We start from the raw sequence: 16,712 nt of genomic DNA on the forward strand, positions 1-16,712 counted from the left end.
GGTCCCAAATATTCAAAATGTATTGATAACTTAAGTGAAGGAACCAAATACATTTCAGACAGTGTGAAATGGTTTTGGGTTGTGAGGAGGATACCTTCAAGGTAATTTTGGGCAGTTGAATGAGTGGATAGTTTTATGGCAGTAGAATTTAAGGTAGATGGATATGAAGTTACCAACTTTGGTTGTGGGGAGCATCCAAAATGCCACACTGCTACCAATACACTTAACTCGATACATTGACATGGCCTGAACAATATACATTGCCTATTGACCTGTATTATTGGCCAGCTAAACTGAATCTAAAACCACAAAGATCTGCCATTGCCAGAATATTGTCTTGGATTGAAGTAGATTTATTATAACTTTAACAACCTTGTCTTGAACGCCTTGGTCAAATACCCTCCATCAAAAGGAACAGCTTCTAATTCTGCTAATTAGAATTTAATTTAATTAAAATTAAAGATCTTTTGTGCTGATGTCAGTGTAACAAAACACCCTAGGATGTATTGCATGATATACTCAAATAAAAGCTGATGCAGAGTTGTGTAACAATGTAAGTGGCCAAAGGAGTAGACCATTGAAGACTATATTAATGGAGTTGAGAATTTCAAAGCCAGATGTTTCAAAAGGGAATTTCAGTGTTTAAGCTTGGATATCCAAGGTAACAATTACATTCAGAAATACTTGAGGTCAGAGTTGGGCAAATGCAGATCTCTTGGAAGATTGCTAGAGCAGATTTAATGGGGATTCTGATGGAGGTGTTTGAAAACAAGTGAGAGAATTTTAAAGTCAAGGCATTGCTTCACCGGAGCAACACACATAAAATGCTGGAGCAACTCAGAGGTCAGGCAGCGTCTATGGAAATGAATAAACTGTTGATGTTTCGGGCCAAGGTCCTTCATCAGGATGAGAAAGGAAGGGGGAACTAGCCAGAATAAGAAGGTGGGGGAGAGGGGAAGGAGTACAGGCTCGGTGATAGGTGAAGCCAGGAGGGTGGGCAAAAGGGATGTTTAGAGTTGTGAGGTGTAAAAGGTAAAGGGCCAGAGAAGAAGGAATCTGATAGAGGAGACTGGTTCATGGGAGAAAGGGCAAGGAGAGGTGATTGGCAGGTGAGGAGAAGAGGTAAGGGGGGAATTAAAGAAGGGAGGAGGAAAACTACAGGAAGTTATGCTAATTGATATTCATACCTTCAGGTTGATGGCTCCCCAGATGAAATGAGGTTTTGTTCCTCCAATCTGAGAATCATAGTGGTAGATGAGGCCATGAACTGGCATGTCAGAATGGGAATTGGAATTGAAATGGTTGACCACCAGGAAATCCTGCTTTTCTCAGTGGAAGCGAAGGTCCAGAACAATGTAGTCCCCCAATCTACATAATGTCTCACCAATATAGAGGAAACCGTATCAAGAGCATCACTTAACCAGGTCATCTGGTAAACCTGGCTTAGTGCAAATTATTCAGGGGGTGGGTACACTCGCTCACTGATGTCTTCACAGACATCTTCAACACTTGACTCATCCAGGCTGCCATCCTCACCTTCTTCAAGTCAGCCACCATCATCCCTGTACCAAAGAACTCTATATCTTCAGAACTAAATGACTCCCATCCAGTGGCACTGATGCCTAATATCATGAAGTGCTCTGAACAGCTGGTAATGGCACAGATCAAAAACTTAATTCCTGCCACAATGAACACTTACTAATATGCTTACCGACAGAACTACTCTATGACAGATGCTCTAGCATCTATCATGCACCTGGCCTTGGCACACTGAGAAAGCAAGAACACTTGTGTCAGAATGCTTTCTGGATTTCAGTTCTATATTTAACACTATTGTCCCACAGACTTGGTGAACAAACTCCTACTTCTTGGTCTAAATACACCTCTGTACAACTGAGTGTTGGACTTCCTTGTCAACAGATCTTAGATAGTCAGGACACACAGCCACTCCTCCCTCCCCATCATCCTCAACATAGTTACACTACAGAGCTGTATGCTGAGCTCACTGCTGTACACTCTGCTCACACACAGCTGCACAGCCAAACACCCAATTAATCACATTGTCAAGTCCACAACAACAAAAACATCCTAAGATGTTTTGCATGATATAGTCAAATAAAAGCCGAGTTGTGTAACAATGTAAGTGTTGACTCATCACCAACAACAAAGACATAGCCTATAGAGCTCAAAGTACATTATTATCAAGGTGCGTACATTATACAATCTTGAGAGCGGAGTTGGAAGAGCTTGAGGCCCAGTGCCAGGGCAATAACCACATCATCAATATCAACAAGACAAAAGAGGTAGTTATCCACTTCTGGAGATTTCATAACGTTCTCACCCCTCTTTATATCAGCCGCACAACAGTGGAAACTAGGAGCTGTTTCAAACTCCTTGGAGTGCACATCTTGCACAACCTCTCATGGTCCCAGAACACAATAAAGAAAGCTCACCAACACCTCTGCTTTCTGTGAATGCTAAAGAGAGCTGGAGTATGCGCATCAATCTGTCCTACAGATGCACAGTAGAGCGCATCCTAACATGCTGCTTCGCTACATGGTGCAGAAACTGCTCTGCGATAGACAAGGCTCCACAACAGGTCAATACTGCCCAATGTATCACTGGAACCACCCTACCCGGCATCAAGGACATATATGCATTGTGCCACCAGAATGGACATCCATTTAGAATGGAGATGAGGATTTTCTTCAGCCAGACAGTGGTGAATCTTTGAAACTCATTGCCACAGATTGCTGTGGAGGCCAAGTCATTGGGAATTTTAAATTGGAGTTTGAAAGATTCTTCACGAATAATTGCATTAAAGATTATGGGTCAATTAGCCTAATTTTACTCTTATATTAAGACCATAACACGTCTCATAGGATCTAGGCCCAAACATACTGATGCAATCACAACAAAAGCACACCAGCAACTCTACTTTATTAGGTGTATGAGATTTGTTATGTCACCAAAGGCTCCAGCAAATTTCTAAAAATGTAGAAATCTTGACTGGTACAGCATTGTAAAAGCCTGCAGACGGATGTCGACTCGGATATCTCCATCACAGGCACAAGCATCCCCACCATTGAAGGTAGTCCTTCAAGAGCACAGCATCAATCATTAAGAACCCTCACCACCTACAGTGGTGCTAGAAAGTCTGTGAACACTGCAGAATTATCTCTGTTTCTGCATAAATATGACCTAAAATGTGATTATATCTTCATGCAAGGCCTAAAACTAGATAAAGAGCACCCAATTAAATAACAGAAAAACATAATACTTGTTCATTTATTTATTGAGAAAAATTATTCAATATTATATGTTAGAAAAAGTATGTGAACCTTTGCTTTCAGTAACTGGTGTGACCCCCTTGCACAGCAATAAGTTCAATCAAATGTTTTGGTAACTGTTGATCAGTCCTGCACATCAGCTTGGAGGCATGTTAGGCCATTCTTCCTTACAAAACTGCTTCACCTCTGGGACATTTGTGGGCTTCCTTGCACGAGCTGCTTGTTTCAGGTCCTTCCACAACATTTCTTTAGGATAAAGGTCAGGACTTCCAACTCAGCCATTCCAGAACACGAATTTTCGTCTTTTCAAGCCATTCTGTTATTGGTTTACTCCTGTCTTTCATATCGTCATCTTGTTGCATTATCCAACTTCTATTAAGCTTCAGGCGATGGACTGCTACCCTGACGTTCTCCTGTAAAATGTCTTGATTTGATTGTTGAGGGAACAATTAATTCAAAATTGTGAGCTGTCCAGGCCCTGAGGTAGCAAAGCAGCCCCGAACCTTGATGTTCCTTCCACCACACTTCATGGTTAGGATGAGGTGTTGGTGTGCAGTGCCCTTTTCCTCTAAACATAGCAATATTCATTTCTACCAGGAAGTTCAACTTTTGTCTCGTCTGTCCATAGAACATTGTCCCAGAGGTGTTGTAGAACATCGAGGTGGTGTTTTGCTAACTTGAGATATGCAGCAATTTTATCTTTTTGGAGAGCAATGGTTTTCCTCCATGGTGTCCTTCCATGAACACCATTCTTGTTCAGTGTTTTTCTTATAGAGGACGCATGAACAGAGACTTTAGCAAGTTCTAGAGATGTCTGTGGGTCTTTTGCTGTTACCCTTGGGTTCTTTTTCATCTTATTCAGCATTGCACATTGTGCTCTTGATGTGATCAGTGCAGGATGCCCACTCCTTAGTGAAGTAGCAATAATACTGAGTTTGCTCCATTTGTAGACAATTTCTCTTGCTGTGGATTGATGAATACTCAGTCTTTAGAATGCTCTTGTAGCTTTTCCCAGCTTCATGCATCTCTACAATTCATCTAAGGTCCTCTGAAAGTTGGTTTGATCAAGGCATGGTGCACATAAACAGATCTTTCTTAGAAGAGCAGGCTTTGTCATTAACCTGACCGTGTGTCTTTTTTTATATAGGGCAGGGCACCTCTGCACCCCAGACCTCCAATCTTGTCTCATTGATTGGAATACCTGACTCCAAATAGCTTTTGTAGAAGGCATGACCCCAGAGGTCCACATACTTTACCCAACAAATGTATGTAAGATTGAATCATTTTTCTCAATAAATAGAAGTACAAGTATAATGTTTTTCATGTCATTTATTTAATTGGGTTTTCTTTATTTAGTCTTAGGACTTGCGTGAGGAAGACCTGATCACATTTTAGGTCATATTTATGCAGAAATAGAGAAAATTTCAAAGGGTTCACAAACTTCATAGCACCACTGTTTTATATGCCCTCTTTATTGCCATCTGGGAGGCAGTACAGGAGCCTGAAGACCCACACCCAACGTTCTTCCCCTCTGCAATCACATATCTGAACGGTCCATAAATCAATTAACAGTTCCCCTTGCTTTTCTGTTGTAATAGTTTTAAAAATTTCTAACGTGTGGTAATTTGTTTTGCCTGCACTGTACTACTGCCACAAAGCAACAAATTTCACTACTTAAGTCTGTGACAATAAATCTCATTTTGTTTTAGAAGACATCTGCCCCCTTTTCCAGATAAATTAAAAGTAGGGAATTATTTCACAAAAAAAGTGAGTTTTGTTGATGGTGCTGATGCTGTAAGGACTAGAGTTTGAGCAAAAAATGTCTGTCTTGTGTTTATAGACTTCTACCTGTGGCTATTTATATCATCAGAAACTTGACAAAACAGAAGAAATAAATTTGTGTCTAAAGCACTGGTCAAGAAGTCTTTAATTTTGGTAAAAAAGTGGGAAATAGAAAAGTTCCTTCTGCTACAATTGCTTTTATAATGCAGTTGCATTCTTGCTGGTAGATTAGCGCAAGCACTCCTTGCAATGTACCATATGCATCAGGTAATTTGGATAATGACATTGCTAGGTGAATGTCAAATTCCATTGATTGTGTTCTGGAAACAGCTCTTCCAGATAAGCCAACTAGAATTAATGCTTGGCTGAAGTGCCGAGAGCTAAATATTATGAATTGTATTTGTTCTTATTAGAGCCAAGGACAAAAGAATGCCATTATTTTCACCTGTGCAGTTAAACCAATTTCAAAATTGGAATTTCAGTTTGCTTGAAGATTAAACGTTTAAATCAAAATGCATTCTTTGATGCAGCGCATAGAAAGCTATTGACAAATTGGAGGTTAATGGTTGGCTTATGTTGATCTTATAATCCGTGGAATGCATGGCCATGAAAGTGCCTTAATTTAATTTGTGTTAAAAGCCAGAGAAAGGATAATTGCCTTAGCCAAATGGGTATGTTATCATGAGATAATTTTGTTACTGAGAATAAAATCTAGCAATTTCAGAATAAAATGCAAATGACAATGTGTTTGAAACAAGATGTGTGCTTAATTGTTCTCAATGATACTAATTCTGAAATTAAAAACTGCAGGTATGGTAATTATTCAACAGGCGTGATGTTCTGTGGAGACAAACAGTTGATGTTTCAGATCAATAACCCTTCGTCAAAACTGGTGAAGAAGGAAGGTTGATCTCTTTTTCTGCTGTGTTCACCACATTCTTTTCTTTGGATGAAGCTTGGGCTATTGAGTATTCAAAGTAGTTTCTGTTTTCATGTCTGAACTGTTTAATGTTATTCCACGTGTTGCTTTACAGTAAAATTGCTATTTCATATTTCCTCTGTTGCCTAACACACAAGTGAATAGTTATTGTGGAGGTCATCTTGAAAATACCATGCCAAACGGATCACCTGATATTGCAAAATGTGTTGGTAGGTAATTAAAATTCAGCATTACTCTATCCAGCTTGCAAAGTTGCTCCTGTTTGGTTTGCTAGTTGTAGAAAGTACAATTGAAATACTTGAATTAATTTTAGGTGGTATTTTGGGCTGTAATTCGCTTTTTACTGGAACAGTTCTCTTTTTTTGAAAAAAGAAAATCAAATCTTCCAGTAGCTTATTTAGCACCAAACAAGAAATCAAGCAGTTATTTTAGACTCCTGCAGGGTTTATGATTTGACAACCAGCTTCATACTGTTATTAGATTTTATTAAATTGTCACTCAACATCTTGCTGAAAGAAATTTCACACCAACTGCAAAAATATACTTCTCCATGAAAACACTTATCTGCTGGATGTTCAAGTTCTGTTGAGTTAATTTTGCTTAGCTTCCAATGATTTTTTTTAGAAGTTGATTTTAAGCTTTGTGAAGGTGGCAAGGTTTTCTTGGTTTGTATTAGAATGACCATGTAAAGTCAGTAATTCCATTGATGAAATCACAATTCTTTAAGTTTCTTCGAGGTGCATAGGATTGAAAAAATATTTCATGGTAATGTGAACTGTTATTGTGCAGTTAGTGTCGTGGGAAAAGTGGATTAGAGGGGATGAGAATTAGAATTTATTCACCCAGAATGTATTGGAATGTGGAATGCACTGCCTGGGTGGAAGGTGGAGACGGGTACATTTGCGAACTTTCTAAATAAGCACTTGAATTGTCAAAATGTGGAGAGCTGCAGACTAAATGTAGATTGGTATCTGGTGGTTGACCTTGGAATGCTGTGTCAAAGGGCATATCTGTCCAATAGCTCATTCAGATTTTCATGAAGCATACTAGGGTCCTTCAACCGCCTGACTGACATTTTGTGCTCATTTTGAGTTGACCCATAATTTCAGCTGTTGTAGACCAAGTTTTAAATTGGTATTTTAATTAGAACTCAGCAGAAAGTTGAACACCAAAGCTTTGGATAAGAGTAGTTGTTTTTTTTGATTGGGGTGGATGATGGAAATTCAAAGGAAAATTCATGCATGAGTATTTTCAGCGATAATACTTCTGTATTAGGAACTTGGTGGTGTAATATTGTGAGTCTACAAATGATAGAACTAGTCTCTAGGCACACATGGGTGAAAAAACAACAAAGCCATGGGATGCCGATTTCTTTTAACCTGTTTTTCAAGTGCTGCACAAAGAGCACATTAAGCAACTCATGGACCTTAGTGAACTCATCCAGTAATTTTTGAAACACTTCAGTAGCTTTTGTAAAATTATTAACCAATTTTACATGCCACAATTTACATAGTGGGACTTGAACCTGGGGTCTTGGGATTATTAATTCAGCTCTTTGGGTAACCAGTTTTATTACTTGTACTACTGTGCCTGAATACTGTACAACATTGCCAGTTCAAATTTTGATGTGAAGAGGAGAGAAAATTTTTGAGTCAGTTAGACAAAAAATATTATAACACCTCGCTTATTGCACCTAAAACAGTACACTTGAATTATTTATTCCTCTAGATTTTTTGTATGAGCTATTCACTTGATTCCACATCCCCGAACTCTTTTATTTTTGTCTGGATCTTAATGGTTTTTAATATTGTTACTACTAGGTGCCTGAGGAGAATTCAGGGGAAATGCTGAAACCTGTTTACACAGACATTTTCGCTGTTCACATAACTCCATTTAACCTTGTGATATAATGTTACCTGATGCACAATAGCTAAATTACAGCAAAGGTCAGTTGAGAGTGATTGATCCTATGATGCCTGTTGTGACAATAAACCATAGTTGGTCAACGATTATTAGGATGAACGTTTATTTGGCATGTGTAAAATTCTATCCATGAATCAAGCTGCTTTTCCACTCCATTGGTCAAGTACTGTCTTTAAAGGAGAAACATCAGATAAACAAAGTGATAGTGCAAACAGAGTCTCACCATGTACTGTTTAAAAAGAAATGGAAATGTAATTGGATAGATGCACTGTTGTATTATTTACTTCACTGCAGCAGATTTCAATGAATGCTGTGTTAATACTTGGCCCATGTCTCCCTTTATTTATTGTATTCAGTAGCATGGGAATAGACAATTTACAATGTATGAAAAATTGTAAGTGGCACTGAGAGAAAATGGTTTTAGAAACAGTAACATGTTTGTTTTGGCACCACCAGCTAAAGGCAAAAGGGTCATTTATGTTATAAATAGAACACTGCCCTCATTGAGCAGGGGGTCTCACTTTTCTCCTTACAATTTTTAAATAAACAAACATTTTTTACATTTCCATTTTAAAATCTCACTTTTCCAGTTTCCATGAAGGATCCATATAACTGCTCTAAATGTGAGTTTTTGAGTGCCTTCTGCCTATTGTGGTAACCTGTAGTGATAGTCATAGAGTGACAGTCTCAGCACAATTGCACAGAAAGACCCTTCGTTCATTTAGTCTGTGCTGAGCTGTTATGCTGCCTAGTCCCATTGACCCATACTTGGACCATTGCATTCCATATCTCGCCCATCCATGTACTTATGCACTTGTTCCTTGCTGATTAATCCTGTTCTGCACCTCCTCCTCCTGCTCCCTAACCAGGGCCTCAAAATCCTTTCAAAGCCAGGGTTCCCTAAACCTGTTGGCTTTGCCTTTGCTTCTAACAGAAGCATACATACTCTCTACTCTCAGCATTTCAACCCGAGGACCAACCCTGTCCTCCTCCATAATTATCTTGAAACTAATGAAATTATGATCATGAGATCCAAATTGTTCCCCAATATAGATTTCTGTCACTTGCTATCTCATTCCCTAACAGGAGAGATCCAGTATCACATTCTCATTAGGGGGGACCGCTCCATGTTGATTAAGGAAACTTTTTTGAACACATTTGATAAACCCTATCGACTATGGGAGTCCTAGTCAGTTTCTGGAAAATTAAAATCACCCTACTACCACAACCTTTTTATTTTTTCTTACAACCGTCTGCTATCTCTGTACAAATTTGCTCCTCTAAATCCCACTGACTATTGGGTGGCCTATAATATAATACAATTAACATGGTCATCCCGTTCTTGCCCCCTAGTTCCACAAATATAGCTTCAGTAGATGAGTCCTCCAGTGTGTCCTGTCTGAACACCGCCATGACATTTTCCCTGACAAGTAATGCCATCCCTCCCCTTTAATAGCACCCCTTCTAACATGTCTAAAACAACAGAACCCTGGAACACTGAGCTGCCCTTCCTTCCCCTTCAGCAACCAAGTCTCTCTAATGGCTATAATTCCACGTGCTGCTTCATGCTCCAAGCTCATCTGCCTTACAATAGTCCTTGAGTTGAAGTAGATACAACTCAGAACATGCGTAACCATGTTCAGCCTTTCAGTTCCTGTCTTTGTATGTAGGCTTAACATCTACTTTCTCCATAACCATTCCATTCGCTGCCCTGGCAATTTGGGTCCCATACCACTGCAACTCTAGCTTAAACTTCCTGAAGCAGCACCAACAAAACTTCCCTCTCCAGTTCGGGTGCAAACCATCCCTTTTGTACAGGTCACTCCTTCCCTGGAAGAGAGCCCAATGATCTAAAAATCTGAAGCCCTACCTACTGCACCATCTCCTTGGGCACATGTTAAACTGTATTATCTTTCTCACTCTAACCTCACTAGTACATATTTCTGATAACAGTCCTCAGGTCAACATCCTGGAGGCCTGTCATTAACTGAGCAACTAACTCCTTGAACTCATTTTGCAGGACCACTGTGCTAGGGACCTGACTGCTGTGGCTTTCCCTGGCTAGGTTATTCTCCCCTCCCCCGCCGATTGAATTATATCCAAAGCAATAGACTTGTTATAGCAGATAGAACCAACAGAAATGGTTTTCCAAGCTTACTTTCAGTTGATTGATATGAATAATTTGAATGTAGTGTTGTATGAAGATCAGAAATGATTACAAAATACAAGTCCTGATAAAGGGTCTTGGCCTGAAACATCAACTGTTTACTCTTTTCCAAAGATGCTGCCTGGCCTGCTGAGTTCCTCCAGCACTTTGTGTGTTGCACAAAATATATGATGTAATATCTATTTTAATTTTATAGTCGAAGGCAAGTTTATGCAAATAAGTGATTATTGAATGGCTCTTCACAGAATCCACTCAACCTGCCAAAAGCTGCTTCAATATTCATTGACTGCTGAATCCAGTCACATGATCCACTTCTCAGTGCAAATGAATGTAATTTGTATATTCAGTCTTGTAACACCTTTCGCCTTATTACTGTCCTCAGTGGATTTTCACAAGTTTCAGGTAGATGTACCTTTTGTTGAAAATGCCAAGGAAGATTCTTTTGAAAATTTGGTATTCTAAGCATAAGGTGCGTTATGCTGAATTCATGAGTCATTGCCATGTTAATAGTGAGTGTATCCCAGTCACACAGTCCCTCGCAAAAGAAGTTTCTTGAGTGAGGGTATAATCCTGGGAATATGAGCCCACACCACCCCTTTCATACTTATTGTATTTTGTCAGCTGTGATTCAGTCGCTGGTGTTCCTTGTGGGTCAAGAACTAATCCACAAGTATGAGTATCCAAGTGCAGTCGTATGAGACTTTACCACTGTTAGGGTTACAATTTCAGCTGTGGCTTTTTCAATTGGACATGAAAGGTGAGTCAGAAACATTTTGGTATTATCACATGGCAGTTTGTGGGATCTTGGTGCATACAAAATGGAGCTGCATTTACTCTACGTTGAACACACTTCAAAAACACTGAGTTATAAAGCATAATAATGCGTTTTGTTCCTGACTGCTTATATGTATACCTAAGCATTCCAGATTCTTTTCAAGTGTACTATTTACTACCCTTATCTTGTCTCTAATTTCAATTTCTCCTGGGATTCCTTGAAATATCTCATAATTCCTCCAGCGATCCCTATATCACAGATCTTAAAGATTCTTTCAATGCTTCCCAAACTGTTCACTCTCCAGTTTGAACAGAGCTTTACACTATATTTTCAAGAATGTCTTTGCTTAATGCTTGAACTTTGAAATTGCACCTTCTTCCCACATCAAAGCTCCCTTTCCACACCACATACTACAACATCATTCCTTGTTACAGCAATATTGCTGCTTTGCCCATCCCTGATCTGTAAATAAAAAGAAAATTGCCTTTTAAGCTCACGAGAGAGCGTAGGCCATCGACTTTTTGCTGTTGATGTTTCTGTTGCAGGCAATTTCTTTTTTATGAGGTCGAGTTGCTAGCTCGACACTCAACCCAGCACGGATGGAAAGCGTGCCGGGGAGCCAGCTGGGTTTGAACTTGGGAGCCTTCGCTCTGAAGTCCGGTGCTGATGCCACTACACCACCAGCCATCCCTGTCTGTAAATGTGTAGTGAATATTTTCACATCTATGTCGCAGTAGTATTATATTTCATAATTCTTTTATTATTTTGCTTTGAAATACCATCTTTACAGTTTTTAAACTCCACAATCTCATCCAAGATTCACCACTAAAAGCTGCTACAGTTAATTTTAATACAGAAAATAGCAAATATGTGAACAATACCTTTCCTTGATGGTTTATCGATTGTGGAAACATTGTCAATGGAGAATCATTCTGCCCCTCATAATTTAAACTCTTCCTACTTGCCCAACTGTAAGATGCCACCTCTGATAAGACTACAGAATTCATTGGCCATGTGTTTCTAGTCCAGTTTATGACCAATAACTTAAAATAATCAGGACAAAAGATTTAAATTTTGGTTGTTTGCTGTGGCACATGTTTTCATGATACTGACTTGTATGTTAAGGAACTCACTGCTCACTGCCCGTTGCAATGTTTACACCTGGACAGGCATTTCAGCAGTTTGCAAAGGCAAGGAATAAGTTTCAAGTTAATTTTTTGTTATAGGTATACATAACTAGGGTGTAAATGCCATGAACGGTAGCTTTTTATCGCAACAGCAGAGTACAAGCATTACAAATGTAAGATAAGATACTATAGACAAATTATACGCAGATGAAGAAGTAAACTAAGATAAGCACAATGCTGTTAATGGAAGTCAAGGGACAAACCAAATAGCTCACAGTGATACTAGGATTTTTCAGGTTGGTTTGAGAACCTGGTGGCAGTGGGGAAGAAGCTGTTGTTGAGCCCCAAGGTGTGGGTCTTCAGGCTGCTGTATTTCCAGCTTGACGTTATCATCAAGAAGAGAACGTGGCTTCAGTGATGGTGGTTCTGAGCAAAGTATGTCAGTTTCCTGAGACAATTGCCTTGTAGATGCCCTCAATGGCGAGGAGAATTGTACCCATGATGATGCTGGATAAGTTGAGCACTCTCTGCACTTCTGTAACCTGAAAGGATAAAATGACAGGTGAGTTCTTACTGTGCACCCCTTCTTTGCTCAGAAATACATAAGGATGAGCATTTGGGCTCAGTGCCCAGTCATAATGAAAGATTGAAGCAGTGTAGATTGTGAAAATCTGAAATAAATAAGTAAAGGAAATGATAGAAATGCTTGCTCTGGCAGATAGCATTTGTGATGAGAGAAACAGTTGGCATAGGGCAGATAGAGAATGAATGGATCAGGTAAGGGTGCATCTCTAAGATGAAGTTAGAGTTACTCACATGAATCTTGTGTTTATGGGACCTTCTATTTAATAGATTAATGAAGAGAGTTATAGAGAACTTCTCAGTGAGTCCACCTTGCATACTTGTCCTGCTGCACTGAGTGAAATTGATTACAGGACTGGCAGAACACAATATATTATTTCTGTTAGAAAGGCCTAACAGACACATTGAATGAACAAGTGGAACAAGAAAAGTCAGCAAAGACTATTTTCCTTTGAGCTTGCACTGACTCAACGTTGAGAGCAAGGTTCATTGCAGTGGTTAATTCTGCATACTGAACAATCATTACAGTATTTGTTATATCTTTGGTTGAATGCAAGCTAAATGTGGTTCTGTCAAAATGTTATGGGATTTGAGCTATCTGAGCTGACTGCTGTTGAATAATCAAGATTCTATTTAGTGTTACCGTAACATGGAGCCACAGTTAACTCCTTGCCTTCTCTTTTTTCCCATTTGAGTTAGCTGAATCTCATGAGAAAATGGAGACCACTCCAAGTAAAAGTTGTTTTCTCACAATCATGAAAAAGTTCTAACTCCCTGTGACAACAAACAAAAAGTACATGTCTTTGAATACTGTCATCAAGGGTTCTGATTAGTTAATTGGGTTCAGAGTCAGCAAGATGGTATTTTTAAGGGAGTAAATAACAGAGGTATAATTGTTTGTTTACACAGCTCTGACTTTGTGGTTTGTTGTGGAAGTAAGGAACTGTGTGGCACTATGCCATCCTGAGAAGTGGGTCAGAACTTGCAGTTGTGACTACACCTTTACATCTGGGCTTGTCTGTTCATTGTTTGTTTTCTGTTCCTTGCATATAAGATCGTTAAAATATTTTGTTTTCTTAACTGTCTTTAAAGTTTTAAATGTGGTTGTGAAGTTGCTTTTTCCAGAAGAGGTGAATTAACTAGATGACATTTGGTCATTTTCTACATTTTTTTTATTACCATTGTTATTTAACCGGTTTTTTCAACTCGCCCTACTGGGATTTGAATTTGTAATCTCTGCTGACGTGTACAGCTGTATCCATTTCTCACTCTCAGTAATTAGAAGCTTAATGTGTGAGAATATAGCATGCTTGAGAAGAATCCAAAGATTTGGCCCTATTATTGACGGTTTGATAGAGATTGATTGTTGAAACTAAATCAATAACTCCTTTATCCTTGTATGAAGTGAATCCCAGCATGGTTGAAGACAAGTTGGGTAGATAATAGTTTCTTCCTCATCCATGTATTATGTTTCCAAGTTTCCTTTGAATGCTGTTTCGATTAATATATTGTATATACCGCTTGTCCTTTATTTGGTGACTTAGAAATATCTAGAATGACTACATTTTATCCTTTAGCATCCAATTTTGTCTCTCTTTTGTTTAACAATTTTGATTTACTTGACTATTGATCATCAGTAACCTATTGGAATGTCTCACCAACACAGTCTGACCATGTAGCATTTAGAAACTGATGAAAGAGGCTCCTTGCTTCAAAAGTAATTCACTGCTGAATAAATTACTACCTCACTGGCATCATGTTCCAGCAGTCTGATATCCATTCTCACATTTCTATTATTCTTTATATATTTATAAAAACTTGGTATCCTCTTATTAATGACCATCTTACCTTTTATTTCATCTTTTCTCTTCTTGCTATTTTTAAGTTGCCTTCTGTTGGTTTTTAAAATCTTCCCAATCCTCTAGCTTCCCATGCTACACCAGTGACCGCATTGGTGCTGCTTCCTGCATCCATGTGGAACTTGTTGACTTCATCCACTTTACCTCCAACTTCCACTCTGCCCTCAGATTTACTTGGTCCATTTCCAACTTATCCCTCCACTTTCTTGATCTCTGTCTCAGGAACTTGAAGACTCTTACAGCGAGATTTGGGAACAGCTTCTTTCCAACTGTGATAAGACTGCTGAACGGATCCTGACCCGGATCTGGGCCATACCCTCCAAATATCCGGACCTGCCTTTCGGTTTTTTTGCAGTACCTTACTTCCCATTTTCTATTTTCTATTTATGATTTATAATTTAAATTTTTAATATTTACTATTGATTTGTACTCCAGGGAGCGGGAAGCGAAGAATCAAATATCGCTGTGATGATTGTATGTTCTAGTATCAATTGTTTGGCGACAATAAAGTATAAAGTATCTCTGGAGGTTGCTTATCTACAGATATAAACCCACAGACTGTCACAGCTAACTGCACTATACTTCTTCCCACCCTGTTACTTATAAAGATGCCATCCCCTTTTCTCAATTCTTCCATCTCCACCACATCTTTTCTCAGGGTGAGGCTTTTCATTCCAGGATGAAGGTGTCCTCCTCCTCCTCCTTAAAAGAAAGGGGCTTCCCTTCCTCCACCATCATCAAAGATGCCGTCAACCACATCACTTCCTTTTTATGCTCGTCTGCTCTCACCCCATCCACCCACACACCCTACCTGGGATAGGATTCCTCTTATCCACACCTACCACCCCACCAGCCTCCATGTTCAGCACATAATTCTGCGGAATTTCCGCCATCTCCAACAGGATCCCACCACCATGCATGTCTTTCCCTCCCCCCCTCCCCCCCAACCACCTTTCTTCTTTCCGCAGGGATCGCTCCCTATGCGACTCCCTTGTCCATTCATCCCTCCCTACTGATCTCCCTTCTGGCACTTATTCTTGAGGCAACGCTTCATCTTTGAGTCTGTTGGGGTGATATGCTGTGCCTGCTGCTCCTGGTGTGGCCTCCTGTGAGACCCGGTGTAAATTGGGAGACTTTCGCTGAGCACCAATGTTCCGTCTGCCAGAAAAAGTGGGATCTTCCAGTGGCCACCCATTTTAATTTCACTTCCAATTCCCATTCTGATATGTCTATCCAAGGCTTCCTCTATTGTCGCGATGAGGCCACACTCAGGTTGGAGGAACAACACCTTATATTCCATCTTGGTGGCCTCCAATCTGATGGCATGAACATCATTTTCTTGAACTTCCGATAATGCCCCCCCTCCTACCAGTCTTCATCCATTTTTCCCTCTCTCACCTTGTCTGCTTGCCTGCCCATCACCTCCCTCTGGTGGTGCTCCTCCTCCCTTTCTTTCTTCCATGATCTTCTGTCCTCTCCTATTAGATTCCCCTTTCTCCATCCTTGTATCTCTTTCATCAATCAACTTCCCAGCTCTTTATTTCACCACTCTCCCCAGTCCTGAAGAAGTGTCTCAGCTCAAAATGTCAACTGTACTCTTTTCCAGAGATGCTGCCTGGCGTGCTGAGTTCATCCAGCATTTTGTGTGTTGTTTGGATTTCCAGCATCTGCAGATTTTCTCTTGTTTGCCTCTAGTTTCCTACAAATCTTTTCTCTATTGTATGCCCTTTCTTTTGCTTTTATATTGCCTTGGACTTCCTTTGTCAACCACAGTTGTCTCTTCTTCCTTTTGTTCCTCCACCTTCCATACCTCTTCCAAAACCTGCAGCTATTGCTGTTCTGGTGACATCCCTGTTAGTGTTATCTCTCGTGCCTCTAGTTCCACGGTAATACTGATTCATCTGATTTTAGCTGCTTCCTCGCAATCTGCAGGGTGTATTCTAACATAGTATGACCACTGCCTCCTAAAGTTTCTGTTACCTTAAGCTCCCTAATCAAATTTGGTTCATTATAACACACTCAATTTAGAATTGCTTTTCCCCTAGTGGGATTGACTACAAGCTGCACTAAGTCATCTCATAGGCATTATACAAATTCATTCTCTTGAGATCCAGCACCACTTGATTTTTCCCAATCCACCTGCATATCGAATCCCCCATGACATTGTAACATTGCTCTTTTTATATACTTTTCTATCTTCTGTTGTAATTTTTACCCCATATCCTGGCTACTGTTTGGAGACTTCTATATAAATCCCATCAGGTTCT

At 39.7% G+C, this 16,712-nt stretch overlaps 1 protein-coding gene and 1 long non-coding RNA gene across 3 annotated transcripts in view; one reads left to right on the forward strand and one right to left on the reverse strand.

Annotated features, from left to right (window-relative positions):
- commd1 (copper metabolism (Murr1) domain containing 1) overlaps positions 1-16,712 on the forward strand; it is a 102,180-nt gene that overhangs the window by 72,239 nt on the left and 13,229 nt on the right. The gene's annotated exons all lie outside the window — the stretch shown is intronic.
- The window catches only part of LOC140201377 (uncharacterized), a 49,602-nt gene continuing 44,445 nt past the window's right edge, over positions 11,556-16,712 (reverse strand). Inside the window, exon 4 of one of the 2 annotated variants that reach the window (XR_011886846.1) lies at positions 11,556-12,546. This is a non-coding gene — a long non-coding RNA (uncharacterized lncRNA). The remainder of the gene's footprint in view (positions 12,547-16,712) is intronic. The other variant, XR_011886847.1, reaches the window with a different exon arrangement.

The sequence above is a fragment of the Mobula birostris genome, chromosome 8 (assembly GCF_030028105.1).
Source record: "Mobula birostris isolate sMobBir1 chromosome 8, sMobBir1.hap1, whole genome shotgun sequence".
Classification (NCBI taxonomy): domain Eukaryota; kingdom Metazoa; phylum Chordata; class Chondrichthyes; order Myliobatiformes; family Myliobatidae; genus Mobula; species Mobula birostris.